This window comes from Diabrotica virgifera, chromosome 1 (genome assembly GCF_917563875.1).
Source record: "Diabrotica virgifera virgifera chromosome 1, PGI_DIABVI_V3a".
Lineage (NCBI taxonomy): Eukaryota > Metazoa > Arthropoda > Insecta > Coleoptera > Chrysomelidae > Diabrotica > Diabrotica virgifera.
The window spans coordinates 298273220-298285831 of record NC_065443.1 but is presented as its reverse complement, the minus strand read 5'-3'; the positions used below and the strand labels follow the sequence as shown (position 1 = coordinate 298285831).

At 34.3% G+C, this 12612-nt stretch overlaps 1 protein-coding gene across 7 annotated transcripts in view; it reads right to left on the bottom strand.

The window, feature by feature from the left end:
* The window catches only part of LOC126879168 (cytosolic carboxypeptidase 2-like), a 167059-nt gene extending 156392 nt beyond the window's left edge, over positions 1–10667 (bottom strand). For 4 of the 7 annotated variants that reach the window (XM_050642187.1, XM_050642190.1, XM_050642189.1 and 1 more), the window contains exon 1: positions 3780–3935. The gene's annotated coding sequence lies outside the window, so the exon portion shown is untranslated. The other 3 variants (XM_050642188.1, XM_050642193.1, XM_050642194.1) reach the window with 3 other exon arrangements.
* Between the last annotated feature and the right edge of the window lie 1945 nt (positions 10668–12612).

The following is a 12612-nucleotide window of genomic DNA, read 5'->3' as shown; positions in this document are numbered from 1 at the left end:
TGCTTAAAATTTGTTTTCTGTTTTTTGAGGTTATTTCTATAGATTATTAATTAGAGAGTTATTTTGAAAACCAACTTTTGAGTAATAACGTTATTAATAGATTATTAAATAATCTATTTATTTATTAATCGTAATAACGATTATTAAAATTCTTGCTACTTTTGGAAGGTGTAGGCAAATGAAAATTATTTATCTCTACAATGCTTGGTAGGTATATTTATTTTACAAAAATAAACTTACATTCGAATTTGACATTTTAAGGAATATATCCAATAAACAAAATTACAATATTGCTTATGCAAAATAACAATAACAATATAACCAGAGAACAGAGAAAATATCGACAATAAAATAAACTAACAACACATGCACCATGTACACAAAATTAAGTGAAGTAAATGACATTGATACGGATGACAAGATCAAATTAAACGTCAACAGTAGTCGTTTTTACCTCAGAACAGTTAGTTTTGGCATTTTGACGTATTCAGAGGTACCAAACCAATTAACTTTACAGTTGAGCATCAGTTTAGTTAAGGAAATGATGAAAATACGGCACCCGGCTTAAGCTTCTCCTTAACTTTTGACACAGGCTTATCTAAGCAAAAGCTTAAGTAGCTATTGAAATACCGACCCTTAAATATATGTTTATATGTATATGTGGTATATCTAATACTTGTACCTCCTTCTCCAAACACCATTTCACAGATACCACCGAATATTCCTCTCAGGATCCTTCGTTCAAATATAAGCAGAAGGCTTTCATCTGCCTTGGAGATGGTCCATGTCTCCGACCCATATGTCAACACTGGCTATATAAAGGTTTTATATATGGATATTTTTGTTTTTTGGCTTAATTTTCTGCTTCTCATATTATGCATGCTCAGTCCAAAACAGCATTTGTTTGTTAGGATTATCCTTCGCTTGATTTCTTACGTCATGACGTTCTCCTTGGTGATCAGGTAGCCGAAGTATGTGAATTTGTCCACCACTTCAAAGGTAGAGTTATCAACCGTGAATTGGTGACCTATGTTTCTGGCTCTATTGTTGAATGTTGATGCCATTATCTTAGTTTTCTCCTCATTTACTTGCAGGCCCATATTTTTGAGGCATTTTAGAAGGTGGTATACATTTCTTCTAGCTTGCGTGTTGTGCGGGCAACTAGGTCCACAACATCTGCATATGGGTGATTCGCCAAAATAGACGGCAATTTCGAGGTAGAGAAATTTAATTTAAAACATGGTTTATAATTAGTTCATTTTTAAATATTTTTTATAAAATGAGCTATTAAACTTACCCATGATACCAGCAGAGATCATTTTTAAACATTTTCCGAAAAACGGAAATGTGACTTCGGAGTTGACTAAGTGTCCACGGTGTTGACGTAATTCTCTTTTAATTGAAATTTATGATCGTAACAATTAAATAAAAATTGGTATGTAATAAAACTATACAAAACACTTCCATTTTGATATAAACTAGTACAGAAAAACATGAAAAATAGGTAAAATATCAATTACGTCGGAGTTGATTTAGACCGGCCTTCGTGTTGACAAAACTTTCCAATATGTAGCCGTGTCTTTTCCATTAAACTTTAAAAGTCTAATCTGCTTTTGAACACAATCTTGGCATTTCTTTTCTATACATTCTTCTGTCTTTTCTGCGCAACATAATGATTTGTTATCCGCTTCCACACATGAGCTCCATGTTTTCACATAATGTGCATACATAGACAGATGTCTCTTTTATCAATATTAGAGACTACCCAAAATGGTATATTCTTACAGAAATAAGCATAGCTGCATAAAATATTACTTTCTTTCATAAAATCTTTATTTAACGATTTTGGGGGTTTTCGCCTTCATTTTTCTGTCGTACTCCAGTGTATACGAGCCATTTTCTATAAAAAGAAGATTATATTACCAAACCGACCGAAACATCTTAAGAGTTACCCAGTAACCCTTTTCCTATATCAGACTGATGACCACTCACACACTTTCAACAACTCCGAGGCACGTTCGTCAACTCCGAGGCACGACTGGGCTTCGGAGTTGATGGCTTCGGTGTTGATGATTTCATACATTTTTAATTCTACTTTCTACAAATATTAAAAATAATTCTGCTTTATTCATAGGGTGTCAAAAAACTTTATAGCGCATACTTAAAAGAAAAACATTAAAAAAATTAGCAAAATTAAGTTTTTGCGAAGGCTTCGGTGTTGACTGTATAAAACATACGCTTAGCTTAAGACAACTTGAAAAATTTTCTATCGCTTAACGATATTATGTTCGTCCACTTTCTTCCACAATTTGGGTTAGACTGAAGACTGAAGCGTTCCTCTGTTGTCAAGCTGCCTGCCATACAGTATAGTGCAGTTTGGCCTAAATTTTCATATATTTTCATGAACCCTCGGTGTTGATGCAGAAAGTTGGTTACAGTTTTTAGTAGTAGATTTTTATGGTTTAATTTTAAAAATGAAAGTTATTAATTTGACAGTTTTGAATTACATTGGGTTTTTAATTAATTATTGATAAAATAATCTGCACTTTTGTAACTTTTCAGTGTCTAATACTATAAAACAAATCAAAAAATAAGGTGGGTTACAGCCTCGGAGTTGATATTTTGACATTAAAATTGCATAAAATGCTTGTAAAAATACTTTTTTTAAATTGCTTAATGTTAAGTGGCGTACATTCATCTATTGTATAACTTAACTTTGGCAACATAATTTGAAACACAGTATGTAAAGGACTTAAGAAAAAAGCGAGTTACAAAAGATGCCGCTTATTTTGGCGAACCACCCATATGTCAAAATTTGGAATGATTTATTAAAAATATTCCCTCTGTTGTCTATTCGGGCATCTCTGACCGCCTTTTCCTGAGATATGTTGAAAAGAAGATACACCAGCGCATCTCCCTGTCGCAGCCCAACATGCGTTTCAAACGCCTGTGATTGTTCGCCCTGTATTTCGACTTTGCAAACAACTTTACGCATTGTAGCCTTAACCAATCTTATCGGTTTATCGGGGATGTGATCCATGGATGTGATCCAGAATTTGCCTTAGCACAAAGTTTCCTTCATATCAATCACATTAAACAGAAGATATCACTACTCTGGAGTAGCCTGCTTGCTCAGCCGACCTTAACCCTATCGAACATTTGAGTTATGCTTAAAAAAATAACTCGCCAGGATAATCCACAAACTGAAACTACCACACCGCTTGTACAAGCCGATCTTGAATAATGTAACAACGTACCAGAACAAAGTGTTAGTAATGTGATTATAGGAGCATTCTCACTCAAATTGAAGCTTGCATAAATAAGGGCTGGGGAGGTAAGACTAACTAGTAAAAATACCAAAATATATAAAAACAATTTAAACATTATTCGTAATACATTGAAATTTTTTATGCTATTGATTTTAAAACAAAAATGGTTTCAATTTGTTATTTCAAAACTATTATTTTTTTTTCAATTATTGGTGAATAAATTTCTTTAAAATAACTTCGTATGTTGTTGTTTTTTTTTAATTCGCTTTTAATAATAAGAAATATCAGATGGTCCATATAGGTTCGATTGTGCGGAAACTAAATCATGCTTAACAAAGGCGCGAAATCAACTAAGTACCTAAATAAGTATATTTACCTAAGTCATGTTGCACTAAAATCGATTTTAAACAATGGCCTAAAACATTTACGATAAGTGAAAGTAGATATTTAAGAATAAAATATTCAGAACACTATATGACAACAGCAACCATGAATAAACACTTTACTCACCTATAAATTAATTGTATCTCTAGCCAAAATCCCAACACACTCCCCCATCAGCAATGTTTTGCCAAATAATAACAAAGAATCATGTAAAACGGTGGCACCTCGAATGCAGTCAAGTTCACAGTGTACTATAAATCCCACAAATCCATAAATCTCAAAATTTTACTTGGCATTCCTCGCTTTGGAATAGTTCCAGGTCCGAGACAAAAGATTGTTGAGACAACTGGTCCATGTTCAGAAATAATAAACTTTTTGGAATAGTTATAATCTAAATATAATAGTCCAGGAAAGTTGATTTTTCTCGGGACTTGAAACCTGAACAATCCAGGCAGTGCCGGATTAACCAATAGGCAAAGTAGGCATTTGCCTAGGGGCCTCGGCCCCAAAGGGGGCCTCGCAGGGCCCAAAATGAAAAAATAATAATTATGTAGATTTAAATAAAAATTGTAAATCATATTATGTTGAAAAATTTAAATATCGCGCAATACTATAAAATTGATAGTGGACGTATAAAATTACATCCCAATGCATACTTTTGTTCATATAAAAAGCCTATTTTGTGAGAATAAGTCACTAATGAATGCCGTTTGGAAGAAGGAACAGTACTGCCTATCAGTCTGCACGGTTTCTTAGAAGAAGTAGTAAGAGCAAGACCAACAAATAAGTTAGTGCCCACTCCCTACCCTCTCCTTCATTACCCATGCCTTTCGCTACATGCCAGGCAAATACAAGGGACTCCAGGCTCATTTATCTAAAATTAACAAACTTCTAATTTAAAAGCAATTTACATTTTTTGTGCCGCACACTCGCTTTAGTCGGTGCTAAAAGTTGCGTTGGACCCCTTGGAGCAATATCGTATTTTAGACCAGGGCGCATCTGTAAAAATATTAGTACATTTGGACGTTGAGAGGTGACTCAAATTTTTTTGTAGAAATTGCTTGAAAATAAATCAAATAATCATATTTGAGTTATCCTCCCTTTCAAAAAGGTCCGGAACATTGTTTAAATAATCAAAATGTCAAAAAATTATGGAAAAATTCGATTTTTTTCTTCGTTTTTTGATTATAACTTTAAAAGTATTCATTTTCGAGAAAAGTTGTACTAACATAAAAGTTGCGTAATTAAATTTCCTACATCATAGAATTGGTTAAAAATTTAAAAAATAGTCACCCTTGTTGCAAAATAGCAATAATTGCGAAAAAAAACCATACAAAAACAAGTATTCGCATTTTACGTTTTTCAACCATTTATGCTACACTTAGGACCTTCATATTTCACCCAGAAAAACTCTATGATACAGTAGAACAATACTGTAAATTTCATTAAGGCCGGTTCAATAGACTTTGCAAAATAAATTTTGCAATCCAGCTTTCGTAAAAAAAATTCATTTTTTCAAAATGTTACAGGACTGAAAATAAAGCAGATAGCAAGTTGATTTTTTTTGCGTATAGAAGTGTACTGTACCTTTCATTTGCAATTTTGCAAAATTAAAATCGATTGACACCACGGCGTCAGGATTTTTTTTAAATAAACATTAATTATTGGTGCTACGCGCAGGACAGCGGATAGTTTGCTCTGATTGGGCATTCCAATGACCTTTGATAATGATTGATACATTTTAATTTTTATTACATTTCGATATAAATAAATAAATTTGTTTATTGCAAAATAAAAACACATACTCTATCCTTTGAAATAACACTTTTATTAGCAAAAATTTTCTTTGTTCATATATTTTAACTTAAAAAATAAAAGTTTATTATTTTTAAACATATGCAATTGTTTAAACAATATTTCTCAAACAATAATAAAATTATTTTGATTTTTGTGACATTAAAATATTAAAATCCAACAAAATATTGAGTAAGAAAATAATATATTAGATAAAGATTGGAAGAAATTTTGGTGGAAATAAACTTGTGTGAACCGCTGTCCTGCGCGTAGCACCAAAAATTGTTGTTTATTTAAAAAATTTCCTGACGCCGTGGTAATTAATCGATTTTAATATTGCAAATTGAAAATGAAAGGTACAGTACACTTCTAAAAGCAAAAAAAAATTCAACTTGCTATCTGCTTTATTTTCAGTCCTGTAACATTTTGAAAAAATGAATTTTTTTTGCGAAAGCTGGATTGCAAAATTTATTTGGCCAAATCTATTCAACCGATCTTTATGAAATTTACAGTATTGTTTTACTGTATCATAGAGTTTTTCTGGGTGAAATATGAAGGTCCTAAGTGTAGCATAAATGGTTGAAAAACGTAAAATGCGAATACTTGTTTTTGTATGGTTTTTTTCCAAATTATTGCTATTTTGCAACTAGGGTGACTATTTTTTAAATTTTTATCCAACTCTATATTGTAGGATATTTAATTACGCAACTTTTATGTTGGTACAACTTTTCTCGGAAATGAATACTTTTAAAGTTATAATCAAAAAACGAAGAAAAAATCGAATTTTTCCTTCATTTTTTGACATTTTGATTATTTAAACAATGTTCGGGACCATTTTAAGAGGGAGGATAACTCAAATATTATTATTTGATTTATTTTAGAGCAATTTCTGCAAAAATATTTGAGTCACCTCTCAACATCCATCTCAAAACAGATGCGCCCTGGACTATTTTGAATTTGTTCAGTCCGTGTACAATGTTTTTTCAGCCTCTACCCACCGTTGGGAAGCTACGATCAAATGCTTAAATGAAACTCAACTACGTGATCCCATTGGCCACGATCTAAACCTTGTCCTTAAAAGAACAAGCAGCACTAAATGAACTGCAAGGGCTGATGCAACCAGAGCTTTGTCTAAAGGTTACAACGCCTTCAGATCTGCTCTTCATACTCTTACTGAAGACCCTAATCAGTAAGCTGAAAGAGTTCGTGAGGCTAAGTGTTTGTTGAAAGAAATGTCAAAACACAAACTTTTTTAGAACTCATCAACGCTGTCAGTAAATCATTACAGAGAGAAGAGATTGAACTTGAAACTGCAGTTCAGCTTCTAAAATTACTTTTGGGAGTTCTTAAAATTCCAAAGAGATAATTTTGCTTACTACGAGCAGAAGGTCTGCGATCTACAGTAGGTACTCTGAATATACCCACGAGAGTAAACAAACGCGAGCAAGAAAACTACATTTTGATGATGCTAAATTCCAATGAAGTTTTTCTACAGGGTGGAGAAAAGTTAAAGCTTGAAACGAATCTACCAATTTCGGATAAGCTGATTATTGAGCTGAGTCGTCAGTTGACAGCGTACGAGTCAGTAACTAGTATTTGGCATTTTGTGTGTTTTTCCAAAATTGAATGATACTCAAACAAAGGAGTGTGTTTCAAAACTACATGAAAGCTATACTGCTGATATTGAACCTGAAATTTAAGATGAACTACTGCAGTTCAAATATTTTATAGTCCATCTTCAGGATTTGTAGCGAAAACAATTTATTCCTGCTTTATAGTCTCTTTGAGTTATTTTTATGAGAACAAATTCGAATCGAAGTTTCGAAATTTGTCAGTAGCTTATAAGATTTATCTTACGCTAATTATTACAAATGCAACAGACGAACGGTCATTTCCAAAATGAAAATTATTAAAAACTGTCACCGTTAGACAGTGGCACAAAATATACTAGCATTTCCCTCAATTATGGCTATTGAGAATGATGTGCTCGAAAATTTGGAAGTAGAAGATATTTTAAGTAGTTTTGTTTCTAAGAAATTTAGAAAAGTTGCTTTATAATAATTGTAAGGCTTTGAAAACTCGAACTATATTTAATCCAAAATTATTTATAATTACATAGTTATGTGATAAGGAATGGTATATCATTCAACGAGCATGTGATGATGGGTATTACTCACGATGATGAAGTTTGCGACACGAGCCGAAGGCGAGTGTTATTCATCAGAGTAATAGCCACTACATGTGAGTAGAATACTATGCTTTTTCTACGACCTTCTTTTTTCATTATTAAAAAATTATTATACTTTAAAATTAATCGTTCGTTTATGGATAACTATGACAAAAAAGACTAAAATAATTTTTTATTGAAAAATTTAATTAAAATTATATAAATAGTTTCTTGACAATGTATTTCTTTTTGTTTTTTCTTTAAGCAACACATTTTACAAAATGAAACAAAAATTTTAAGTTTAAATCTACAAAATGTCCACTAATATTAATATATCAAAGAGATGCCGCTCGGAGATGGAGCGGTTATCGGGGGGTTTTGGAGGGAAAAGATAAAAGTTTCTTGAGTGGCCTCCTAGCTTGGGTTGCCTAGGGGCCTCAAGATTCTTAATCCGGCACTGAATCCAGGTAGGTAATTATCTGAAAACTTTTTTAGTTATTGTACATAAGATCTACCTATGTACACTTATCCAAGAAATTAACGCACCACCTTAAAAATGGGTAATTTTTGATGTCTCGAATTTCCTAAACCTGTTGTCCGATTGTGTGATTTTTTTTAACAATGTCGCCTTGTTCTTTAACAATGTCGCTGTAATAATATTGTTGCTAGACAGGTAAATCGTCATTATATGCCAGGTGTACCACTCAAACTGTTATTTTTTCTCAAATTTCACTTCATCCTGTGGAGTATTCTAACATTTATAAAATACTGAAATTAAAACCCAACTATAGTCTCATGTTTTCTTAACAATCCGTTTTTTTAATTATTCGCTTATGTTGGCTAATAAAAAAGCTACTAGAGAGATTAGCTTCTATGGCAAAAAATTATCGATTTCCAAGTCCTAGGTGAACCTACCTAGCGAAGTACCTAGGAGTGATCCTGGATTCTAAACTGACATGGAAGGAACATCTGCACGCCAAGTTGAAGAAAGCCGCTGCAGCTTACTGGGCCTGTAGAAGAGCTTTCGGAGCCAAATAGGGCCTACAGCCGAAAATTCTACATTGGATATACAAATCCATGATGCCTATACGTGCCTATACTGACGTATGCGGCAATCGTGCGGTGGCCCCGGGCTAGACTGTCTTCAGTCAAGGTCCAGTTAACTGATCTACAACGGTTGGCGTCTCAGGAGTCATGAGGACCACTCCCACAGCAGCTTTTGAGGTTCTGCTGAATTTACCTCCTCTACATCTTATTGTAGAGCACGAAGCCATGATGGCAGCCTATCGTCTCAACTGCTCTGGATAGTGATTGGGAACGAATGAGCGGATGAGCCATTGTGATATTTGGAGACAGGCTATCGAGTGTTGTCCTGTGCTTTCTATGGTACAGGACAGCATGATCCCTCAATTTGAGTTCTCATCCTCCTTCTTGGTTCAATTTCCTGATCGGGACAAGTGAGTAGAACGAGAACCTGCACTAATCTGTCGGAATGGACTCACATGGTTCCCAAATAGGTCTAGAATGGACGAGCGGGCAGGTGCTGGAGTCGGATTTGAGTCTAACCAGGCTCTCGGGTTTTATACATCTGTCTTTCAGGCCAAGATCTTTTGAGATCCTGGCATGTGATCAAGAGATTACAGACAGCTCTAAATTAGTTCTTGAGTGCAAGAAAGCACTGGATAATGTTGCTCTGGCCAGCAGGTTAGGTTGGTATGTGTACCAAGACACACAGGGGTGGAAGGTAACGAACGGGCTGACGCCCTGGCAAGACGGGGCCCATCCTCTCTGTCTGGGGGACCCGAACCTGTGATTGGGGTGCGCTTCAGTACTGGTCGGGTTAGTCTCAGGGAGGTTCTTCTGCGGAGGTTCCAGGACTCCTGGACCAGTTGTGGAGGTTTGAGACAGGCTAGACTCCACATAGTAGGGCCATCCACAAATCTTACTGCTTCTTCCACATCGTAGAAGATGTTATCTGGTGGTCAGTACGCCATATGGTGGCTCCTAGCTTCTGAGCCACCTCAGATAATTAAGGGGTGGTTACCCCCCGACCATAAGGGTTGATGAAGTAAAAATACTCACAGTGCATACATTTATTTGTACGTTGGAGTATTAACGGTAAGTAGCTGGTGGTATAATATTTAACCGATGCGATGTTACCCGCTGGGATCTCAACTACCAATTGACTAATCTTTTCTCCGTGAAAGTATATCTAAAAGTGGATTGCCGTGTTTATTGTTTTTATATAAACAAAAGTGAGATTGATACTAAAACTGTTGAATAGACTAGATTATAAATAACATATACTAATTATTATTTCAAACTGACCTTGTATCAAAACCGCATGCATGCATTGATGTGGTAATGTAGGTAATCGTATTTATTAAAAACAAACGTATTTGTTTTTACCAAGGGCATTTAATTATTAAAGAATTTGTCTTAAAAAGATGATTACTAAGATGCCGTGTATCCCAATACAACCAGCCACTGTAGACTCCGACGGCAATTTCATCTCTTTGGACTGGCGGATGGCTCACGGTGCCGTCTATGTAATGAGGAGGAGGAAACTTCCTCACATGTCCTCTGGAAATGCCCAGAATGTCATTGGTCTATCGGAGGTGGCAGATCCTGAAATCGGCATCTATGTAGCCGAGCCAGATGAGGGAGTTGCCTTTTTAAGAGACTTATGGCTTTCTGTGCGGCCATCAGGTTTCTGGGGGATCAGCATGGGAGTCCGATGCAGCCTATGCCCCAGAAACGCAGAAGGCCAGGTTCTTATGGACCTGGTTCGTAAGATAGGGGTGATATAATGGTTCCGCCGTAAGAGGTCTAAGTGTCTGAAATGCTCACAAGTGTGCGCTGCCCCGATGTACCATAACCATCTATAAATTAACCGAATATCTAGCCAAACTCCCAACGCACTCCCATCACCAATGTTTTGCCAAATAATATCAAAGAATCATGTAAAACGGTGGCACCTCGAATGCAGTCAAGTTCACAGTGTACTCTAAATCCCACAAATCCATAAATCTCAAAATTTTACTTGGCATTCCTCGTTTTGGAATAGTTCCAGGTCCGAGACAAAAGATTGTTGAGAAAACTGGTCCATGTTCGGAAATAATAAACTTTTTGGAATAGTTAAACCGTTAAACTTATAATCTAAATATAATAGTCCAGGAAAATAAGATTTTTCTAAGGACTTGAAACCTGAATAATCCAGGTATTTTTTTAAACGCTTTTCTTTAGTTCAATAGTTTGCGTCAAATCTTTAGACGTTAATTTGACAGCCTTTTCTTCAATGCAAATAAATGAAAATTTGCAGACATATGCATTCGCGGGAACAACACACGAATAGTCAATAATTTTTTTTTATGTTTTTTAATTGCTTAAGTAAAAAAACGATTTTAATGGAAAATGCTTAAATTCTCTTGTTTTTTACAATGTAGAAACTTGAAACTTTTACGGATTGTAGCTAATGATATGAACTATACATAATTTCGCTTTTTATCAATTTATTTTCAATAAAGTTTCAAATTTTGAACGCTCATATTATGTAGGCTTTTATCTTCTGTTTGTCTAGTGTCTAGGGTTGATTCTTTGGTCACAGGTCGATTTTAGGATACAGCAAATACTTTACTCGTAAATTACAAGGATAATGTAACAACTAATGTGAACGGTAATTAACACAACATCTAAAACGGCTTTATATCAAAAATATGCTATCTTATTTCGTCGTTCGTCTTTATTCTGATGAAAAAGGCCGTCTGCCCCCTATCATCAGCGTCTTAATGTCAACTCGACTTTTCTCTGACTTTTTGACTACTGTCACTTGGCCATGATATGCTGAACCTATAGATCTATCGCGTTTTTTTTTATTATTAGGGAAATGCCACTTAACTGGCTTTTATATAAACATCGGCGCTTATTCGTGTCAAATTTCAATAGGCCATTTCAAGACTTTGACGTTTATGACACTAATTGAAAGCTGGAAGGCAAACATTGAAATTATTTATATTTGTACCGCATTGAGTTTCTTAAGTTTTTTACGTTTAATAGTTTTTTTATAAAATAGTTATTGTTGTTATAAAATAGTGGTTTATATAATTGTTTTTATATAATAGTTTAATCGTTGTATAATAGTTTTTTATAGTTGTATTTTCCGAACATTTTGCTGTTGACTTCTGTAGCTTCTAGCTGTAGAAGTACTTTAACGACTGTATTTAGTTGTAAGCAGTGAATAAATAAACATAAGTAAATATTTTCAAAAGCTTTTGGTATATAGATCCATTTTCCCTCAAGGGGTATGAGTTAACCTACAGTAGAAAAAGTTTTTCAAGGGTGACAACATGGACAAATATAGTTACTTACATGGACATAGTTTTTTTTGTATTTGGAGCTTAGTAATAGTTTTTACACAGGTCAACAAATGAAGGCATTCAAGAGTTTAAATTCTTACAAATATTTTGAGGTAGGATTTGTATATAATTGTGGAGCTATAAAAATAAATAATTTCATCATAGTGGTTCACCCCAGATATCTTAAAAAATTGACCTTTTAAAGAATTTGTACAGTCGGAAAAATGAAAGAATACCCATGAACGGTCACGTCAAACAGAGGTACAATCACATATTTTGTATTTGCTGTTCTTCTTCTATAAATAACAAACGATAGAGATAGATTAATTATGTTAATAATATGTGATCGTTCATGGGTACTCTTTCATTTCTCCGACTGTACCTGCAGTGAAAAAATTTCAAGAGAAGAAACTGAGAATCTGCCGGAAGAGGTGAAATGTTTTTTGATTTTAGACAACGCTCCTGCTCACCCCTCTGAAAATATTCTATGATCAAAACATGGCAACTTTAGTTGTATGTTTTTGCCAAAAAATACATCGCTTATTCAACCCATGGATCAGGAAATAATTTTAGCAACAAAATGAATATATCGCAGAAAGTTTTTAGATGAAGTAATTGTATGATGAAGATAACACAGAAGATA